At 42.2% G+C, this 22,704-nt stretch overlaps 1 protein-coding gene across 1 annotated transcript in view; it reads left to right on the top strand.

Moving 5' to 3' along the window:
* The first annotated feature begins 1,573 nt into the window (after positions 1-1,573).
* The window catches only part of NCK2 (NCK adaptor protein 2), an 88,791-nt gene continuing 67,660 nt past the window's right edge, over positions 1,574-22,704 (top strand). The window contains exon 1 of the mRNA XM_040584659.1: positions 1,574-1,835. The gene's annotated coding sequence lies outside the window, so the exon portion shown is untranslated. The remainder of the gene's footprint in view (positions 1,836-22,704) is intronic.

The raw sequence follows: 22,704 nt of genomic DNA, 5'->3' as shown, positions 1-22,704 counted from the left end.
CTCCGTGAGGTGCATGCAAAGTCCTTCTTGGAAGAAAGAAGAGCCCACATTTTCCTTTCAGATTTATCTCACAGGCACATAAGAGGTGCTTGGGTCTTCCCAAATCATCCATTAAATGCTGCGAGAATTAGTAAAAGTTAACAAGGGGAAGAGGTTGTTAGTCGAGGATTTCTGAACTATTCTAAGTAGGAGCGTGGAAAGATACTGGAGTACGCGTCTTTTAATCATCGTATTTAAAGAGTTGAAAATCTTTGTCCAAAGTTCTCCCGGCTAGTTTGAGCTTAGTCAGAGAAAATAAGACACTGGGGCTGCTGACCGTTTCAGCCGTGGGAGAGGGGCTGTTGTGCGGCCTTGCCTCCCGCGGCAGGGAGCGCGCCCCGAGGGGCGACCGAACCCGCACAGGCCTCCGCTCTGGCCGCCGCCATGTTGGGGAGGGTTAATGGTTTGGGAACGTTTCAGAGCAGCTTCCCCCCACAGCGCTGAGTTGTACTCGGAGCTCCCCGGGTTACTCCAGCGGGACGGTCCTTCCATCCCCGCTGCTCAGGGACAGCGGCTCCCGCCGAGGGGCTGCGGCCCGGGAAGGGCGCCAGGGCCGGCGGGGCCGTGACCGCCCGAGGCCGGTGGCCGGGCTGGCACGCTGGCCCTTCCCACGAGAGACACCGGGCTCCGCAGGGACCTCCCGCCCGCCGTCTCTGCCCACTCGTGGGGAATCCCGGCGGTCCCACCACCGGAGGGGTGCAGGGGGCCGCCCGGCCCAGCCGGGCACCCCGGGCACGGGGCTCTATTTTGGAAGGGCGGCTTTGGGGCGGCTTCCGTGCCCGGCGCCCTCTCCTGAGGGAACAGCACCTGGGCAGGTACACACCGAGCCCCCGTAACAAAAACTGCCGCCCAGCGGCGGCAAACACGCGGGGCGTCGAGGCGGAGCCCGGGCCCCGGGGCGGAAGGGGAACGGGCAAACGCGGAGCTGCCGCCGCCAGCCCGGCCCCGCCGCCGCTGCGGAGCTGGGGCCGCGGCCGCCCCACGCGCCTTGGCGTGACGTCACGGCCCGCGGCCAATGGGCGGCGGAGGCGCCCCGATGCCAGGGCTGGAAGTTCCCCGACCCGGCCCGTCGCACCGGCGGGGCGCCCCCCGCCTCGCCCCGCCGCCCTTCCCCCGGCGCGCGTCCCCATCCCCGTTTCTTTAAGCGCTCGCCAGTACTTTCCCCGGCCGCTTCCGCTCCCAGCGGGGGAGCTTCACCGGGAGTGCCGGGTCTCCCGGGGCTTGAGGGGGACGGGTGCGGGGGGCCGTCAGGGCGCTCCCGCCAGGCACAGCGCCCATTGCCCCAGCGGCGCGGAGCGGAGGGATCCGCCCGGCCTTCCAGCGCTGCGCCGGGGCGGGGGGAGCGGCGGCCCTCCCGGCGGGCGAGGGGGAGTCCGGGGAGCTCCTCCCGCGCGATCCCGGCAGCGGCAGCGGCAGGAAGGGCAGGGCGGGGGCGGGGGCTGTGCCTGTGCCGGGGGGGGCGGGCGGTTGGCGGGGGAGGGGCCGCCGCCGCCGGGCGCAGCAGGCTGACTGAGGGGAGGCAGGAGCGGAGCCGCCGCCGCCGAGGGCCGGGGCCTTGGACGCGTCCGGCGTGGAGCGGAGGAGGAGGAGGAGGAGGAAGGGGAAGGGGGGGAGCCAGCCGGCCCCTCTCGGAGGACGCGGCCCGCATCCGCCCGGGGAAGGGCAGAGCGAAGCGGAGGGGGGAGCGAGCGGGCGCCGCCGCCGAGGAGACAAAGAAGCGGAGCCCGCCTGGGCTGGGAGCCTCCCCGCCACCGCCGCCGCCGCCCGCCCCCTCCCCGCCGGCCGGCGGGCCGGAGGTAAGCGCGGCCGCGGGCGGGACGGGGATGGAGCCGGGGCCCCGCCGTAAACTTGTGGCGGCCGCGGGGGGCGGCGGGGGGGAAGGGCCGCCGGGAGCGGGGGAGGGGCGGGTGTCACCTGGGCGGCCGAGGCCCCGTCGCCGCCCCGGGGGGGGGGCCGGTACCTGCCGGGGGCGGCGGAGGGGGGAAGGTGTTTGTGTGCCACGTCCAACTGCGGGGGGGGGGGTGGGGGGGGTTGGGTATCGGGGGCGGCTCCTCCTCATCCTCCCGAGTTGCCTCTTGTGTGTGCGTGTGTGTGTGACAGCCGCCGCTTTGTGCCACCCGGCGCTCTGCCGGGGGGCGGCGGCGGGCCGGGACACCCCCGCCCCTCCGCGGGGCTCCGCGCCCGGCCCGGCGGGCCAACGGAGGCGGCGTATCCGGCGGGCGCGGGGGCAGCCGGCGGGCCCGGCGGCGGGGAAGGCGGGCAGCGCCTGCCGGCCGGACCGCGGCGCAACCGGAAAGTTTCCCGGGCGGGAGCGGCCGCGGTGCGGAGCGCGGGGACCGGCGGGCGGTCACATCGGGCTGCGGCCGGGGACACCGCGGCCTCCCGGGCCCCCTCATCGTTCTTTCCGTTCCCGGCTTTCGACTTTATTAGAGCTGAGGCCGGGGTTTTTCCTGAGGAGCGCGGTGCAATACGCCCCCCCCCGGTCGATGGGCGATGTTGGTTAAAGGACATAAAGCTAATAAAAAAAAAAAAAAAAGAAAAAAACAAGGTAAAATTAAACCTCGTATAGTGACTGTTGAAAGTGCATCCCGGGATGTTTGGGGAGGAAAAATATCCCAGTTTGTAAGTCTTTTCATCCCGCTTTTAATTAAAAGCGCGCCTGCTCCAACAGCTGCCCTTGCCGGCAGGCTGGCACTGTGGCCCGCGTCAGATAAAGTTGTCGTGTCGGGATTCGGGTTTGTAGCTCAGGTCTGACCCGCGACTGGCTGATGGTGAGCGCCGCTCGGCTCTGGTTCCGATGTGGACGTCTCCCACGGTTGGTATTTTCACAGAAATGTGGCCCTGTGCCTGCTTCGGGTTTATTTTGTGAATTCCATGTAGTGTTTTAACTCGGAACTGTCTTGTTCTTTTGTTACTTTGAAACTTGGATGCTGACTGAACCTCGGCAAGAATGTAAAACGTTCTCTCTGAACCGTGTTTCTTCCCCTCCCAGTGAAGCAGGATTTGTTTCTGAGGAAGGTGCTGCTACTGTTGTAGCAGCTCAACGTAGCAGAATTAGACTTCTCTTTGGTGAAAGGCAGCAGTGCCCTTTGTAAAAACAAATTTTCATGGCCTAACCACGCGTGGTTTGTATCACTGGGAGTTTGGACTGGTAACTTAATATGGAGGAATTTGAAAGGGCTCACTGGGTAGGAGCTTATGAAAAATTTGTTTGAAAGTACTTGTTTGGCCACTGCTTTTTAGGAATCTGAAGCCGTCTGCACCACTTAAATGATGTTAATGGTACTGTGTTTTCATTTTTAGGATTATGACTCCTGAAGTAAAATAATGTTGTTGCTTCTTAGAAATACTGATTTCACAGCTCTGAAAATCTAAATCCTCTGTCTGACCAAAGTAATTTTAAGCAGTTAAGCAGATCGCTTTGTCTTCATAACAGGCTTGCTTCTTGAGACTTTGACGGAAGATGTCACTTCTGGGAACAGTGAATAAATACAGAGATGGAAGGCACCTGTACCATGAAAATCAAGCGTGTAATTAGCAAATATTTTATATAGGCCATGAAACAGATACAGACTTGTTATGATGTTAGCTCTCATTGCTGTCGTTCTGTCATTGCAACATTAGCAGTTGTATTGGCCTTTTGCTTCTACCAGATTGCATTTCCGATTGCTGTAGTGATATAACGATACACAAAATCTCTTTTGCTATATTTTTCCAAAACCAACAGCAGACCTAGTCCTTGATTGTCTGGATGATTCTTTTCATTGTGTCCTGGCTACTGAATATATGATAAATTCAGAATGTCAGCCTTTGGCTTGTTATTGCAGTGGAAAGGGAACTTATCTCCCCTTCCTCTCTTTCCTTCTATAGTTTCCTGGCTAGCTGTGTGGGAGCATAAGAAAGGTATTTGCTATCTTATGTGTCACCTCGTGTCTAATGTCAGCTGAAGAAGAGGGACAAGGTCAGTAGCGTCTGGTTCTTTTCCATCCTTTGTTTTTTGTACCTTGTGTGGCTGTTGGTATGTTACTCCTTTGCGGTGCTTGTGGCTTTTCTCAGTAGCAACTATAACAGCAGCAACTCAAAAAGTTATTCCCATATAGCTTTGTTTGCTGGTCATGGTCTTGAGCAGCAACAAAACTACCTGGAGTATCTGTTTTTCATGCTCCTCAAGCATAAAAGCTGCTTCCAGACTCATGGAGACAGGTGCTGTATCAATTTACTTGCTGCAGGTTTGAAATCAAAACCAAGGCATCTTTGAATCTGAAACGTATGTTCTAGAAGATATTTCCTGCTTGTATGAAGGGACTGATGGTTTCTAAGCCTTGGGTATTCTCCTTCACACACACACACACACACACACACACACAGCTCTGTGTTTTGAGAAAGGGGGATTGCTGGTGGGGACTTATCAAAGATGTTTGAAGGAGTTTTTTAAATAGCTGAAAACTGTGAAACCAGACCCTACCATGTTTCAGTTTAGTCAGAGCTGGGGTAAGGTGCTGGGCGCTCGTTGCTGGACACACTGTTTCCCTGAAGTAGGTCATCTGGTATGTTGAAGAGGCAGAGAGTTGAGGTGCTCTGCAGGAAAGCTGCTTTCTAATTCTACTGAAATAATAAACTTAAAGACAATACACTGTGTCTTTGTATTTACTAGGTATACAGAAATATCGCAGAACAATGGTTTCCACAGAGTGAAAGTCAAGAATTCTTACTAGTTCCTGGAGTGGAAGACCTTCAGAGAGAACTGAGATGGTGTTTGTAATGTGGGAAGCAGCACTGTTTTTTCCTCCTAAAGAGTGGAGTTGAGGCTTGTACTATTCATTTAACCATTGTCCAGTCTTCTGAAAAAAGACACTACATGAGATCCTGGTGTCTTACATGTTTTGAAAAATGGCTTTTCTGTTTGTTTTGCTTTGCAAATTTATGAATGTCAGCCCAGGAATCCTAAGCTTATTTCTGTTTTCTATAGTTCCATTTAAATTTTTCTTGCGGATTCAATTAGGCCCATTAGTTTCCTCATAATAACGTTGTCGTTGGTGTTCTGCCCAATTAAACCGTTGCTCTGTTCAGTGGTGGGTAAAGTAGTTCTTTCAAGTGTTGTTTGGGTTTTTTTCTTGGAGTGATCTTTTTTCCCCCATCATAAGGATTCTTAATTGTTTCATAAATACTAATGAAATGAGTAAATTGGAAGTGCATTGAAATATTAAATACGTACTTTTATATTCCATTAAATATGTGATGCAACAAATGAATATGCTTCTCACCATTAACGAAGTGAGTTCATATTTTAAACTCAGCATAAATAACTTTGTGTGCAGTGAGGTGGCCTGGCAGTATATGTTTTTAAGCGTTAATAGAGTATTGTAGATTTTAAGAATCAGGTGCAGAGGAATAAAACTTGATTTGAGAATAGCAACCCATTGCATTTTAAGTTACTGTGGCTATGCACAATAACCTGATGTCAATAAAGTTTTAGAAATACTCATGCTAAGAAGAACATCTGTTAGAGAGGAGGCTCAGGCATGCTGGTATAGCCAGTATTTATTCAAAGTCATAGAAACACGTTTTGTGGCTTCTACAGAGGGAAAGAGCCTCTGGTTCGTTGTGCTGGTTTTGGTCCTGATCATATTAACAAGTATTAATATGGTGACATGTAACTAGTATTGATTATTCTGTGAGGCAGACAGTGGGGTGAACATGCTGGGACTCTTGGTAGATACCTGAACTCTCCAAAATGTTGCTTCTCTCTTACAGTCATGACAGAATACAAATGCAAAATACAATGCAATACAGGCATGTCTTTAATCTAGGCTGAAGAAACTTGATCTAGTTTTCCTAAACTCATTGAAATTACTGTCTGCAGAGTACACACAACTGTAGAAACAGATGCAAAAGTAGGTAGTAAGATATACCACAGATAGAGTATAGCTGAAACTTTATTAGACAAAACCAGTATATTTAGTATGTTTACAAAATCAGGTAGTAACCTTCTTGGGCAACTTTTTTTTTTTTTCTTTTTTTTTTTTTCCTTAATCAAATGAAATATAAACTTTGTTTCCAAGAAGATTTTTAATTTTTTTAAAAAATATAGTTAGATGGTAACTCATTATCATTGTGTTTCAGCAGGTTGTGCTGTTTTGATAGGTAGGGTGCTTTCTTCCTCTGTCACTTCAGCAGGTATCTAATGTGTGTAATGCATGGTCCTTGGAAGCAATGTGGATAGCGTTTGCTGTGCCAGGGCTCAACTGTTTAGCCGAAATGGATTGATAACCAAAAATAAGTGAGCAAGCCTTCAGATTATTACTTCTTTGGTAGAAAGGCAGATTTTAGCCTTGTGAACCATTTGAAGTTTTTGTGTTCTAGAAATGATCAGAGTATTTGCGAGGGCCTTAACAAGGACAAGTGATGGGTGTGAAAGTGGATACCGAAGTTTAGCAAGAGGCTAGAGTCTGCAGACACTCCTCCTGATGCAGGGTCATGTCCACTCTATGGTGTGAGAAGTTGCTTTTAGCTGAGTGCCATCTCTTGTCTGTCTTTCCCTACAGGTTACACTGGATTGGCTCCATTCAAATACAGAGGAGCAGTCAGACCCTGCAGGAGAACAGGAGCAGGGTTAGCAAAAGCAAGTGCTTTCTGCTCATGCTGGGGTGGGATTCTGGGTTCTGCTGGCAGTGCAGCATTTTAAGATTTTTTTTAAGAAAATAAAAGTACACTGTTTAAAAATATTAGTCCATTTCTCTTCTGATTTAACTATATTGTCCTTATTTATATTACTTTTTAAAAGCCATTAAACACTGTTTTAGAACCTTTCCTTCAAAATGAGACTAGATCCTTTGCAGGGTGGGAACGTTTAGAAAGGAATGGTGATGTGCATTAAGCATGCAAACTATAAATGGAATATATTGGGATTTTCTAACATGTCCATCTTATTAAATTTAAGTTGTCTGAAAAAATCCTTTTTGTATACCAATTAAGTTTTTAGTTAACTATATAGTAAAATGAAGCATTCATGAGTAGTCCCTTCACAGGTTTAGGAGAGAAGAGAAACATTAAATCCTGTTCAAACATACTCTGTGTATGGAGAGTTAAATTGGTGTATTACTTCAAATTTCTTTAGGGCGTTCTGGACTAATAAAACGTTTCAAGAAACTGCAATAAATTAAGCCTCCTGTTTAGCAAACCCTGGTGCTGATACCAGAGGAGAGGACTCCCAAGCATCGATCGGACTGACCTCTTCATTTAGTGCAATAGGGCCATCCCCCTCCGTGTGGCTGCAAGGTTTTTCCTTCCTGTTCTTAGAATAGCAGTGTATTCATCACACTTGCTTTGTCCCACATCCCTTGTGTGTCTGTCTTGGCTTCCAGTGCCATCCTGGGCTACCTTTGTTCCAAGGGAGTTGACTTCTTAGTTGACATCCTAATGCTGTTTTGGAGAATGACAAGGAAAGCATTTTTCAACCTTTTAATGCAGAAGGAGAGATACGTGGCTGTATGATATGTTCTTGGGCTGAATTTTGATAGCTGTCATGACAACAAATCACACATTCATTTCCCTGAATGGATGGTGTCCCTCCAGACACACAGAGAGTGTTATCAAGTTTGACAGATCTTGAATGATGACATGTCAAGGATTCTGGATTCCACCACAGGAGACTTGGGCTGCTGCAAATGCACGCTGCCACCTGGCTTAGTAAAACTTACGGTAGCCTTTTTCTTGATTTTGAGTTCAGTTTTTTTTCAATTTGTTTTTACAACTGCCCTTTGGTTTTCTGTTTTTGTTTTAAGTTGATTTAGTGTTTGTTGGAAATTTAATTGGTAATTTTCGACTGGAAGTTTATTTGCTGGATTAGTAGAAGAGGAAAAAAGGTAGCTGGACTTCATCCGGTCACTTTAAAAATGTGTATGCTTTAGATGCTTTCAGTGTTTTTAATAAGAACATCAGCAAAACCAGAAGGACAAGTGTAGAGTATTTTTTAGGTCAGAAGTGGGCACTTTATTCACTGATTTTTTCATTTTGTGTTAGTGCTATCAGTCAGTGACAATACAAACACCCCATGGTAGTTCTGCTGTGGCGTGCAGGGACAGGAGCTGACACCTGTGTAGATAGGCTGTGAACAGGGGCAGTGGCACAGATGGTTTGTTTGGCTTATTTTTAGCCTTGGCTGTTGTTTATTTGTAAAGTTGCAATTTCAGTTGGACAGCTGTTTCTGGTTTAACCAGACTACAGTAGTCTTGTAAAGTTGGATAAAACCCTGTAAATATTGATTTTTGTATGTTTTGTATGGAATGCTATGCTGGGTTACAGTCATTCAGTATCTAGCACTCTCTTAACTCAGATGATCTGCAAAGAGCAGTTTTACAGAGCAATGTTTATTTTGTGTTCTGGATGACTTTTCTTAGCAGTATTGTCTGTCTATAGCTGTAACTCAAGTGGATTAAAAATTGGTACCATTTAGCTGCTGGGGAAAAAAGGTACCGAGTTTATATCTTTAATTAGTCCTTCTTACCATAACTCCTTGAAATCCTGTGGATATAGCAACTTCGGAAATGTAAGTTAAGACATAGCATTTTTCCCAGTGAGTATTGAAATTTTTTAAAAGTCCCTTCTATTTCTGCAGCTTTGTGGTTTTAATTAAGAATGTTTTTGTTCCAGTTGTGAAAGACATTGGGTATGGTATATCTTGCTTAAATGTGTTTTCCTTTAATCACTGCATGTTGAATACAAAAATATGTAGATGGCATTTATAGGTATTAATACATGTATTTTTACATCAAAAAAAGGTATAAGCCATTTAGAGTGTAAACATGTTAAGCTTCACCTTTCCTGTCTTTCAGAAAAAAGATTAAAAGAAAAATTAATGATCAATCTCCTTCTTTTACATTTTCAGGTCTGTAGGCAGTCTTTCTGCTAACGCTATAGGGATATTCTAGAAATAATTGTTTGGACTATTCATAAATTCACACTGTTTTGAATTCCATTTAATTCAAATAGAGAAAGAAATTAATGCTAATATCCCAAATAATTAATGCTATAATAAAGGATCTGCCTTCCACTTGACACTGAATGACTTACGTTCTGTTACATCAAAAGACTTAAATCATTTTGAGCATTCAATATTAAAATTCTAGTTCATGAATATTAGAAATTTAATCAGATATCTCGGCAAGGACTTTGTGGATTGTATTGGGTTTAAACACTGGTAATAATAAAGCTTGTGTTTAGCGCAGGTATCAAAATATGACACATCATTTTTATGAGCTCTGAGGCTCTTAAAGGATGCATGGGGAATCATAATGAACCAAAATGTTATAGACCTCCTATGACAGAAAACTATTAAAGTCTGTGTAATGTTTTTGCAGCAATGTGTGCCTTCTGTCATTAGTCCTGTCTTGTAATACTGATGGTTGTATTCCTTTAGGATCTTTCCTAGTTTTGCTGACAGGAGATCCTGGATGTTTATTTTGTTCAGATACTCTTTTCGCCTCTCTGGAACATCGGGAAGATACAATGTTGTAGCTTTGCCAAAATGTTCATTCTTTATTTTGTATCCCAACTTTTCCTGCTGTTGCTGTGGCCCTGTGAAAATGCAACCATGTACTTAGTATTCTTAGTGGTCTTACTAGAAAGAGTATCTCTTGTTGACAAAATATGAAGCTGAGCCATGAGTACATCTTTTTCAAGACAAGAACCACAGTTAGGTTGCAGGTCAACTCTTTTTTGATTAGACATTCTTTGACTTGTCATGACATGTATGTTAAATTACATGTTGAACTTCTGTCTGCAGAAGAAGTTCTATTTTTACAGATATACTTTATGCCAGCGGTCCTCAAACTACAGCCCGTGGGCTGGATATGGCCCCCCAGGGTCCTCAATCTAATCCAGTCCCCAGTATTTACAGACACCCCCCCCCCGCCGGGGGTTGGGGGGGAACCAAGCAGCCGCAGATGGCTGCCTGCCACTGCATCTGCGTGCCGGCCCCCTGGTTAAAAAGTTTGAGGACCCCTGCTTTACACCTACCTATACATTGTGTATTACATCATCATCAGTCTCAAAGTCTTTGGGACTCCTAGTAGTTTAGCGTTGTTTAATGAATGATGATACTGAGGTGTTAAAGAACAGGAGTGGATCAAACAGTGCTTGATATAATGCCTGCTGAAGTTGATGGAAAAAGGCAGTTAGCTTGTCATGGGAAAGGCAAGGAATGATTTAATTTGTTGTTTAATTTTAAAATATTTAAAACAGAAAAATGAAAGCAGAGAAAAGGAAAAAATAGAACAGGGTGCAGACAAAAAACCCTTAAATGCATTGAGGGTTATATTTCTTTTGGCGGAATCGAGGTTTGCAGTTAGGTATATTCCTGCAGATCACTGAAATAAACAATTTTTAAAACTCTTTTCCCCCTGTGTTTTAACTATAATACATTGTTTAGTGGTGCAAGTAGACTTAGTTTCACTCTTCTATGATAAAAGTTTTTTCAGCTTGTCCTTGCGATGTATCAGTTCTGTTTGATTTTTATTTTTTTTTCTTCTTTCCGGATGGATGATTTTAGTGGTTAAGTAGTTGGTCATTTGGATTCCTTTGAGATAATATACTCGTAGTTAAAAGAAGGTACCATATGTAACTGCATTTTTTTTTTTTACGTTAATGGACATTGCCTTACTCTTCTGCAGCAATGGCATACTTTACTAAGTGGACATAGTATTAGATGCAGCTTGGTATTTATTAGGTTATACAGTGCTTGCTAAGCAGGTAGTAAAATTTTTAATGTTTCATTCTTCAAAGATAGCAATCCTGAGGCTGATGTCGGTGAATCATGAATGCAGGTGCATCACGGTGGAGTTACACCGGAGAGAAGATAGTTTTTCTCATGGTTGAGTAGAACACCTGTTGCTGTATTATCAAGTCACTTTAGTTACAGAAAAACCTAGGAGTCGTCTATCTATCTATACAGCATAGATCAGCTAGGTAATCATTAACTAACTTGTGATTCTAAATACTTTTTCGTGTTGACTGTGTGAAGAGCAGCTTGGCATTGCTAGTTCCAGGTGCATTTGGCAGTTTAGAAATTGTTTTTCAGTGCGTGAACTGAACGTGTTTGGCAAGGGAGCTGGTAAGGATGAACAATGAGGGAAGGACTGTGTGTCCCCCAGGACTCCTGTGCTCCACAGCCACGTGGGGAAGTGTTGGTAGGAGTGCACTGCAGGGCTTGTAAACTGCTGGCAGCTCAAACCCCAAGACAATGAAATGCAATATCAAACAGCTTTAACCATGTCCACTGGTCGACTTTCATCCCACCCAGGTGGGGGGAATCAGGTGTTACCTTTCAAATCCCGACCCTCAGGCATAGCCATCCTGCCTGCAGGTGAGCCCATGCCGTGTCTGCCTGGGCAGAGCTGTGACCTCCCTCTGCCACCCAGCTGGTCAGCCCTACCTGCCTGCTGCTGGCCTGACTGGCAGCAGCCCTTGGCTCTCGTTTCTGCCTCGTTTTCCTGAGACTGGCTTTTTGAATGTAAGGGATCTGCACAACTTGCAAAACACTATGCCTGGTTTTAAGCAGCCAGATTTCAAGGGGTTGTTTAAATTGCTGACACTGTCCTTCTAAAATTGTGGTGCCTACTAGATGTAAGAAAAACCCAAAAAACCCAACCCTCCAAAACCCAACAACAATCAAAACCCCAAACCCCAGTAAGAATACTTGCACCTGATATCAATATAGTTCATAGTTCTGGTGGTTATGTAGATGCACCTTTAGATTTTCTTAGGGAAATCCTGTTTTATTTTTCAAAGTCTGTAAATAGTTGCTCTTCATTCTAGAAGAACTTTAATTGGTGTATACCTTGATTGTTGTGTTATCTAGACAGATGACGATCACCTCTGCTTTGTGGCTTTGTTAGTCTTTTCCCTCCACCTTTTCCATTTTGCAGTTTATTGTACATAGTTAGGATTGGGAATAGCCTTGATTGTGAGTGTATATGTTTTTGGGTTGTCTATAATCCATTTGTATTGCAGGAATATTTCAGAAAATAAAAAAAATCATTAGATAAAACTTAAGAAAACCTTGTATCCCGTCTAGTGTGATTACACTACTTTGGGAGTAAAATGAGCAAGATTTGGCTAAAACGTTTCAGTTAAAAGTGATGTTCAAAAATACAATTGATGAGGTTTCTCAAATGAGGATGGATTATCCACACTTTTGAACCCTTGCATACAGCATTTCTGTATAGTTTTAAACTTTCTTTTTTTCATGGATATGCTCTGGCATTGCATTAGGGTATTGGGGTGGGCTCCCACATGTTTCAGTCAATAAATGTCTTGTACTAAATAAAAAGAAGCATTTTCACATTGAGAAAACTTGTGAGTTTTACATTAGTTTTATGTTGTTTTCAGTGCAATAATTTTAAAATATTTTAAATTTACAGGAGACTAACCTTAATGTGTGTAACCATCCTGTGGAGAAATCTGTATGTTCTTGCAGCTGTGTGAGTGATCATCATACATTGTCTTGAATCACACAGCCCCTTGCTCTACTCCCTCTTTCAAAGTATCCAAATCCATCTCCTTCCCCCCCATCCCTTCTGCTCCCTTGTAGTATCAGAAAGGCACTGGTCATTGCCTTAGAAATACATGTCTTCTGATTAATTCACATTTTCCAAGTGGCTTAGCGGCCATCAGGTAGCTGAATGGCATCCAGCTGCTGTGTTATGAAGCCCGTTGTCCAACAGTCTGCCATTAAGGTTGCTTTGGAGGCTGTTATTCACATATTCTTCAGACGGAAAGAGTCTTTCCATTAAATTAACACCTGTGAATAGGGTTTGGATGTTTTTGTTTTGTTAGCTCACTATTCTAAGCATGTAGTTGCACACCAGTCACAGAAATGAGGTTGTCTGCTTGCTTTCTGCTGAGGCTGGGAGTAAGTATGGTTAACACAGGTTATTCTGTTGAATATCATGCTTTCATTTTCTACCTAGATATGTATGTGCCTGCAACCTGGTATTTGGGATCTGAACTGAATTTATAAATATCACTGTGGGCCAAGTTGGGGCAGGATTTACCAGTGTGAACTGGCTTTGAACTAAAACTAATTTTATAAAAAGAACACCATAGTTTCCTTCACTGTGCAGCATCCTCCTCCTGCTTGTCCACTCTTTATTGTGGGAGAGCTGCCGTAGTTGAGAACTGTGTGATGAGGTCCACAACTGGATCTCAGTACAAAGGAGTGTTGGGGGAACGGCAGAAAGCAGTATTACTTAGGTTTTCCTGTGTTCCAGTGGCTGGATATTTTCTTTTTAGTAGTATTTCTGCGGAACATTGCTGTTATGAAAAGTCTGTGTCCTTCTGTACTGAAGTGTAGCCCAGCATTTTCAGCTTAAGGATGTGCTGTAATATACTTTGTGACAGTTGCTGATTCTGAGGCTTTCATATGTGCAACATCATCTGAAACTTAAAATTTTTAAGGGTAAGGAAAGGGAGTTGGAAAATAGAAATCCTGAGTTTAGGGAGAGTTAGACAAGGGATGAATGATTTACCGTTTGTAGCGTTAAATGTGTATATAGCATTGTATAAAACTTCTGTGTGAAGTTTTGTTTGGGTATGCTTCTGAGATTGTTTTTTAAAGTCAATGTTTTGTGCCTACCAGCTTTTGCTGTAAAATGGGCATAATGCAGGTTGCTGAGTCATTGACCCTTGTAATCAACAATTTATGTGTCTTCAGCTTGTTTAGCTTCATACCAAGAAGCAGTAGAAAAGTGATTTTTATATAAAATCACTAGGTGAATAAACTTGTTCACAAAGGAAGGGCTTTAATTTTTCTCTGGTATGTCTAATTTTTTATCATTATGTGTGGACTTACAGAATGTGCTCAGCTGAGATTGATCACTGGTGTGTGAAATGACCAAATTATAACAATGGAGAGTTTTCTGAGGTGGGTAATATATTTTCATATGTAGCTTCCAGCAATGAGTTTAATACACTGAAGGCCACATTTTCAATGCTTCTGTTATTGAAATGTAGTGCTCTGATCGTTTTTCTGCTGAACTTCAATTTAGAGCTTCATCTGGAAAACATCCAAGGAAAAAAAAAAGCATCAAAGCAAAATAGTAAGAATTATCTCAGAATGCAGGAAGATCTTTAAGTGTAAAATTAAAATATGCAGTAAGGCTTGAAAAAGTGCATAGAACACCTTAAAGGCTAAATCTGTAAGTAAGAAAGGAAAATAGCTTTACTGGCACATACACTGTTGTAATAGTTTGCTAACCTTGGGTACAGGAAGTAAACTTTTATGTTCTCACTGTTTATAACTTCATTTCCCATCTTCAGTCTTCTGGCTTTGCTTTAGCTGAAGCATTGTTACCATTTTGCTGATAGACCCCCATGGAGTATATTGCCACTTGCAGAGCTCTGGTTTGGTCCTCTGCTTCACTTCAAAGCCACCAGGTGAACTCTTCCAAATATTTAATCAACTGAGTTATGATACTCAAGCCACTTATGAACATGTTTAGTTAACATTTCCAAGGCTTAGATTTGGGACTTTGACAAGAAAAGCACATATGTGAAGAAGAAAACTGTGATGAAAAGAACTGTATGCACAGTGAGAATGGGTTCTGTCTCTTTAGCATTTTAGTTGTGACAATGTGAGAACTGCTATTCGAGATACTTTTGTCTGTCTAGGATAGTTTGTTGCCACTGTAGTAATAGCTGTGGGAGGGTGGTAGAGTGTGTGCAGCTTCAACAGCTGATGACTTTTCTGTTCTCTAGACCTATTATGAATATGGTAATAGTTGAGTTTCAAACTGATTTTAAGAATAATTAAAGCAGAAATTTCTTCTGTATTATCCAGGAACACCTCCATATATCATGCTGAAGTCACTCTCATTTAGGCTTCCCATGTGGGTTTTTCCTTTCTTTGCAGTAGGTCTGGACCTGTCAGACACAGACTTGGGTGGTTCTTGAATTGTTCTGGCAGCATCAGCAGGTGGTTTCCACGCAACGTGCAAAACATACAGAAAGTTCTGTAAAGTGTATATTTTCTAGAGTTTTTCTTTTTATTCTGCCTTGCAATGAATATTAAAACGCTCAGGAAATTCAGCATACTTTATTTGTCTGCTGGGCACAGTAAAAATTTGCTGTAGCATGTGAAAGTCGCTTTTCATCCCACCCATAAGGTCAGTATACCTAAAAAGCCCAGTTATTGCCTTGGAGGGGGGAAGATCTGCTCATCACCCTAAATCTTAGCAGATATGGGGATTTTCTTCACCTCTTTTATTACAGGGACTCTTCTGCTTGCTTTAGTTTTTACATTGTCCTTGCAGCTCAACCCACACATTTTTCTTGTTTCTCTAGGAATAGCTTCTCTAGATGGCAACACCAGTGGCTGGCAGGTCTCTGCTTGTTGGGCCTGGGGAAAAAGCCCAGGCTTTGAGAAAGCCCACTGCCTCTAGCAGCAATGAGCAGATAATGCTGTCATCATTAGGAGATGTGAGTGGCAGATATGTGGGAGCCTTGTCTTTGGATAGCTGAAACACTCATCTGCTGGAGCAGCTGGATGGATCCTGGTCTTGGTTGAACATGATTGATTAGTATAGTGGAACAATGTCTGTGCTGTCTTAAATATCCCAGTTGATGCTGCCATAAATTGTTTTAGGTGCTCACTAGTATTCTTTCCCAGTTAGGGTAGAAACGCTCTTGATTTTCTTCCTTATGCATAGAAACCTTGCAGTAGGTCTGGTTTAGACTGATTACAGAATCACCTGTACTTCCTTGCTGTTTTTCCAGACACCTTCTCATGCTGGATAAACAGTATACATACACTGTCTCCAAAACAAATTTTGCTATGTAATACGCATATGGGAAGTTCTGCAGAGACTCTAGGATCCACCCTGCTGGAGTAAGATTTTTTTTTTTCTTCTTGATTTCTATGTGTATTTCAAAACAAACTACCACCCCCAAAGCAGTTCTTGTCAACAGTTGGTACTCACTGTTAATTTTCATCCTTGGGGTAAAAAGATGTATGCTAAAATAACTTAGTTTCAAGAGGCAACATGAGGAGAAAAGAGAGGAAGGTAAAACTAAATGTGCCAGCAAAAAGGTGAATGATTCTTCATTTTGCTGTATCTGTCAGAAAATACCAACATTTGTGATTCCAACCTTGAAAGAAAAAAGCAAGGAGGAAAGTTGTTCTTGTCATGTAATGTTATTTGATTGCTGCTTACTAATCTGTGTTTTCTTTCTTAGAAAAAGAAAAAAGGATTATTTAATCACGAATTGTAAATAGTGGGAAGTAGACATCTCTGGAAAGTAGAAGTTGTAGTAGAAGGATAAATTAATTTCTTTCTACCTACAGCACAAGACTTGCTCATTTTGGCAACAGCAAGATGTTTAGCTTAGCTCCGCCAATTTATTTTGAAATCTCACTATAATTTGCTGAGTTTGGAGACTGTGTGATTATTTCAGCCAGCAGGAGAGCCTTCTTTCTTTCTCAGGTTTTTAAAAAAATCTGTTTGCTAATTGTTCTGTTATTTTTTGAATGTTACTTCATAATGTGCACCATTAAACTTTGTATGCAGGAATGGGAAGAAGTAATTGTTTCTTCTTCAGTTGATTCACTCTGAAATAGCCATAAAATTCTTGATCCCGATTCTCTGCTTTTTTAGAGCTTGTAAATCATTTACTTTGTGCTTTGAGTGCAATGTGTTTGTATAATTCCAGTATTGATGTTGATGTATTATTTCTACTTCAGTCTCACTTAAGGAAAGTGTAAATAACTTTACAGAGTTGCAAAACAGTAGGGAAATAAGCCTCCACAAGCTAAGGCATCAGATTTATTTTCTGGGGCAAATGAAGAGGTTCTTTGAAGCCTGATCAAAGCCCAGGCTCTCTCCAGCAGTGTGTAGTATAAAGTTGGTGGTGTTCGGGCATTTAAGCAGAATCTGTTGGCTTCAGGGTTTGGCTTTTGTTTTTGGTTGTCATTTTTTTTGGTGTTTTTTTTTTTTTAATTTTTATTGGGGCTTTATATCTCTGGAACCCATATTCAACATATTTCTGGAAATGACAAATGCACTGCCATATGGCATGCCAGATTTCAAGCCATTCCGAGGTGCATGTGTGAATTTTAGAGTGCCTGGAAGAAATGAATGAAAACCACTTTCTCAATTTTATCTGTTGCTGAGCTCTGTAGGCAGAGGAGGGGGGAGGCTTTGAAGTAAATTCTGCTGGAGGGATTGCATGCTTATTTCTGAGCTGCTGTCCTAATGCAGCAAGGTGTAGATGTAATTTATGTTTCAAAATACACACTTAATTTCAGCAGGACTGTCAGTTTACTTACTGCTATGTTTATTCTGGGAGATGCCAAGAAATACTGAGCATCCTTTCGCTACTGGCAAGTCTGTTACCATTTTCACTCCTTCATTTCCAACCCTTTTTGTGCTTAAACCTCTCGTTTTGAGGTTTAATGCTTTGCTTTAATGTCTGAACTTAATTTTTATGTATTGTTGAACTGTTATTTTTATATGTTCTGTATCACCTTAAAAGGTTCTGTATTGATTGTACTTCATGAGTAGATTTCTTAAGCTTTTGTTGGTTAGTAAAAGCTGAGGAAGCATTACTGGAGGTATTTGTACCAGAGTTATTTTTAATTCTGGAATCTATGAAAACTTTTTTAAGTACAGAAAAGATGTTTGGGGAATTTGTGTCAGGTTTTGGTTAGAAAAAACATCTCTTCCTTGTGAAGCACAAACTAATAAGGTAGTTCCTTATAAAGAGTAGCTGTATTCATGTAAGTTTATACAAATTCTGTGAGTTTTCTTCAAAATAAAAGACAATAATTTTTGAAATTTTCATTATATAGAAAGGAGGGGAGAAACTTACTTGTGAAATAGATAATTTGAGTGATTAATATTTTGCCACAGTAGTTGCTTAACTGGTAGAATTTGTTAAAATGAATTCTGTTTTCCTGTAACAATGACAGTTCACAGGGGAAATCATGTTGCTTTACTAAATCCTTTCCCCAAATTGTTCTTTTAAAGTGTCGTACCTCAATACAGTAATTGTTAATGACCACTTCCAGCCCACAGCCCTTATGTTAATTTAATTTCTTTACATAAGCCCTCTAATTTCTATGCAACTCCAAAGCTTTTGATAAGATTGTGAATTTCCTCCATGTTAGATCATCCCCATGGTTCAGTTCAACTTGTTGTGTGCCAGTTGCTTGCTGTTTCTGACCTTGAATGAAAGCGTGTTGTGCGCTCCAGTTGCAATGAAAATGTGACGATGAAGGGTTGGTATTCACTGATGTAAAGCAGCAGTTTTACATGTGTTTATAATTACCAACAATTCTGATGTTCTTAGTCACACAGCCTTCTGGTGGAAAAACGTTTTCCTTCCTCCTGGAAAACACTGATTCATTAGGCCTATGTTAATTAAGTAGTCAGTTTGACAAGGATGGATCTTCTGGTGAGAGTCAAGAAGCAGGAAGCTGTGGTTCTTGCTGGTGGCAGGCAAGAGGGCCAGGAGTTGTGCTTGGGATCTGTGTGTGCGTGTTCCTGCTCTGGGCCATGGGCAGCTCTCCCCAGTTAAGAGGTCGTTGTGGTCAGGAGCATGAGCAGACAGGGTGGGGGTTTCCTGATGCTGAGACCATGTCCTTTTGTCAGGAACAATGGGCAACTGAAAATTTGAGGAGATTTCTAGGAGGGAAAAACGATATCCTTTCTGAATGGGCTTTTTTTTGTGTTTGTGAAATCCATTTTCAAATGATCTTTCTGAGACAAAGGATTTCTTTTTTAATAATAAACTTTTTTTTTATACAGTATCTCAGTTCATATCTTTACTCCACTTATAGACTTCTTGAGTGTAAATAAAGCCTGCAAACAATAATAAGGCATTGTCTTTGCTCTTGAAATTCTGTTAACACCATATGTAGCATTAAGCATGTACTTAATGTCATGCTTATTTGTGATCAAGAATTTTGCATTTCTGAAATGCAACTTCTGTTTTTTTGGTAGGAATAAAATAAAAGACAGTTTGAAGTTTTTATCTTTACCTGTTTTACATACAAAACAAATTGTAAGCATAATGTTCTGTGTCAGAATGGTAATATGCTTCTCAAATTTCCATCTGTATAGAACTGGTTTTGAAATGGTTTAAGAGGAGTATTAGTACTTTGTGGGTTTGTTAGTTTGGCCTCTTTCTTCATATCTTCATTTGAAAAGTCTTCTCCCACTTTTTTCCAGAAATGCTGTGTGTATTCACATCTTTAAAGAAACTTTGGAAAGAAACTTTGGAAGGTCACAAAATGACCTTGTAGTCAGACATTTGAAGAATCCCTGTATGCTGAAACTTTTCATCTTGCATCTTTGACTTGGATCAGAACAACAAAAATCTCTGCGATTCTTCCCCTCCTGAAAGACTGGCTCGAGTTCATCAGTATTTTATCTCTCAGGATTAGAGTTTAAGCTGTCAAATACAAAACTTTAAGTAAAACCTGAGATCTTTTGGTGTAATAGTGTAGATGGTCTGCATTTCCTTTGCTTATAGATTTCCTTAAATTCATTATCTCTGAAATGTCAGTGTATCAAAAAGGATGTCTGCACCTAGGCTATTAACGGCCAACCCTTATTTTCTATCAAATTGTTCTGAATACTTAAAAAAAATCTGTTGTAATTAATGGTTGTTTAGTTTTCTTGATTAAGCTGATGATAAACTCTTCATAGCTCTTCTGTGTGTACTTTTCCCTTCCCTGTCTGTGCAGGGAGCTGCTATTTGCTTAAAATCTTTCTGCATCTCTTCGGTGTTCCTCTTACATTTTGGCTGCTCCTGTCCTGTTTCTTCCCCCACTTTTGCACTGCTTGACCATCGCGTGTGAGTTATCACACCAGCCTCCCACTCTGTATTGTACACAAGGTGTGAAGTCTTCACCAGCCACTTGCTAAAAGACTACATCTGCTATCCAAGCTCTTGTTTTGAAGACACCAACCAGGAGCAATTTGGCAGATCTCTCTGCAATAAAATGAAGTTGTGATTGCATGCCCATACAAGCTTTAATCTAGATATTGCAGGTAATGGCAGTAATGAAGATGTGATGGCATGGTCTAGCAACCAGGATATATCCCCAGCAGATTTGTACTCTCGTTTACATGTTGGTACTGTTTAGAGAAGTTCTGTAGACCTGAAACAGAACTCATGCTGCCCTCAGGCAATCAATTTACACATACTTTTAGTTCTGCTAGTTTTCTTTGAAACCATAGATGTATGGTTTAGTTTTTGTTTTGTTTTGGGTTGGTTGTGGTTTTTTTAGTGAAGAACTTTCGTAACATTTGGTAGTAATTAGCCTTAGTCAGTCTTTCTAGTTGTGGGGGAAATCCTGGCCTGCTGAGAATTACAGAAGTCCTGTGGTTGATTTTTGAGGACCCTACAGTCTCATTCCTTTTTCAGTAAAGCTTTTGTGTAGGTACGCAAGATTCCTTCAGTTTGCGAATGTGTATGTATAAGTCTGATGGCTCACTCTTTAATTTGACATCATAAATTTGACTGAGTAGCATGTGCTAAGAGCTTTTTAAAGCTGGTGTTTGTTGGATTAGCTACTCTTCTACTTGCCGGCATAACTCTTCATCAAGTAGCAGGTCCAGGCAGTTGGCCTGCCTCTCAGCTCCAGTGAAAGCACTGATAGGAAAGAGTTTTTTGCCTGTGGGTATATTAAAAGGCTGGAAGAAGAAGCAATACCGCCCTACTTTGAGGTGATCCTTCCTTCAGGAATCCAAAGCTTTATTCAGGAGGCGTTTTCACTCTGTGACAGCTTTCAGTTTGGTTCTCAGACCCAATGTGCTCATTTGAAGCTCCCATCAGGTTGTATTCTGCGGAAAAGAGGAGTCATGTTTCTGTGGTGAAGCCAGTCAGTTTTTAGGTGGCAAAGCTGAAACTGGCTTCTGAAACGTAAGTTGTGCAAAGTGTGTAACATTTAGCTTTACAGTTTATAAGTGCAGCACTATCTTCTTCAAAAGATTACTTCATTACTGATCAGTAATAGGCTTAGAAACCCATGCTAGGGAATTTTGGTAGGTATGCACTCTGGAGGGTTGCTTTTTTCCTGTCCTGTTTCCTTTGTGTCTCACTAAGTGAGCTGGTAATCTCTCTGTAATAAAAATAAGTAGCCCTGAGTTGCTCTGTTCCATGTATATTTTGAAATGCTCAATATTGGTTGACATTTCTTGAGATCATTAATGCCTGTCATCAGCAGGAAGGATGAGGTACTTCTAGTTGAACAAGTAAGTTTGCACATGTAAAGTTACTACAGATTAGTAAAATGTAAGGCAAGAATTGTTTTTGGGCAAAGGAATGAATTAATGGTGTGCCCCATAAGGGGGCAGAACCAGTATTAGATGATGCATCATGCTTTTTGTCCTTGGTATTGCTTCACTATGTTATGCTTATTTCTGACTGTTGGACCATCACCAGAATTTTGAATCCTGTTTGCACAGGGTGTCTGTTCCTGGACTGATTTTATTTTTTTTTTTTCATATATGTTTTTTTTGCTACCATATGTCAAATGTGCTAAGAGCTTGAAGTTTGTTGCACTGCTTTCTTAAGGTACTTAGTGCTTCTAAAAATACAGTAGCTGTAATTTAAGCACTTGATATGTTCGTAGTCTGTATTTAGGCTCTAGTTTTGAAATTCCTTGATTTTTGCTGGGAACTGTTACTTTATATTCGTCAAGAAGGAAACACTCGTAGCATCTGTGATACCACTGATTTGAATGGAAGGTTGCTATAACTGAATTTTTCAAAGAAAAATTGTGTGTATACTTTAGCAATCAACAGTGGGTTTCTGAGACTGTTACTCTTAGGTTTCATGGCAATAAGCTTTGTGTCCTGAAGCATGTGGGATGTTTGTGCTCTTTTGCAGCTCGAGAGGTGTAACTTCCATAGAGGATAAGTTCTTGTTATAGGATCTGTATTTGCTGTCATAGCCTATTGAAAGGAATAGTGAAATACAATGAAAGGGAATATAATTAAAATTCGATAGAAAGGAGGGGAAATCATTCTACCTCCTTGAAAGTAAACCAGAATTTTCAAAATTATTTAAGTATACAAATACAATTTAGTGTTTTCGGTTCTTCATTAGTTTTAAAAACTAAAGAAGATACTCTTAGCTTCATTTTCAGGCAAAGGCATTTGGATCGTGATCATCATCTTCATATTTTTGTAAGTGAGCAATATAATACACCTTATGGGACATAAACGTCAAAGTTGCAGGCAGAGTTAATTCGGGGTCTGTGGTCTTTGGCTTTTGTTGTTCCCTAATGTGGCCTGCCTGTAGTTTTAGACACAAGATGAAGATAAATGGGAAGGACTTAAATTGCAGCAAATGATAGGTGAAACAGTGGGGAAGGCATTTTAAAAGGCATGCAGAAAAATTCCCGTGGAAGTACATTAGAAAAGACCATGTGATTGCATAATATGCATGGAAAAAATGCCTCTGCCTTTTGTTTCCTTTTCTAGCAAAAAGAAGAAAAACGTCAGTAATGTTACAGCCTTTATAATCTCCTCTGCACAGAGAAAGCTCTGGCCCAAATCTTCTCATTATAATTGCATAATTGGAGCACAAACCTTGAAATTACTTGATTACCCTTTCTCCTTCAACCTGGAATTTACCCGTTTCTCATGGTTTTACTGGCTA

This window comes from Falco naumanni, chromosome 2 (genome assembly GCF_017639655.2).
Source record: "Falco naumanni isolate bFalNau1 chromosome 2, bFalNau1.pat, whole genome shotgun sequence".
In the NCBI taxonomy this organism is placed as follows: Eukaryota; Metazoa; Chordata; class Aves; order Falconiformes; family Falconidae; genus Falco; species Falco naumanni.
Note: the sequence above shows the minus strand (reverse complement) of the source record. Positions and strands in the feature narration are given on the sequence as shown.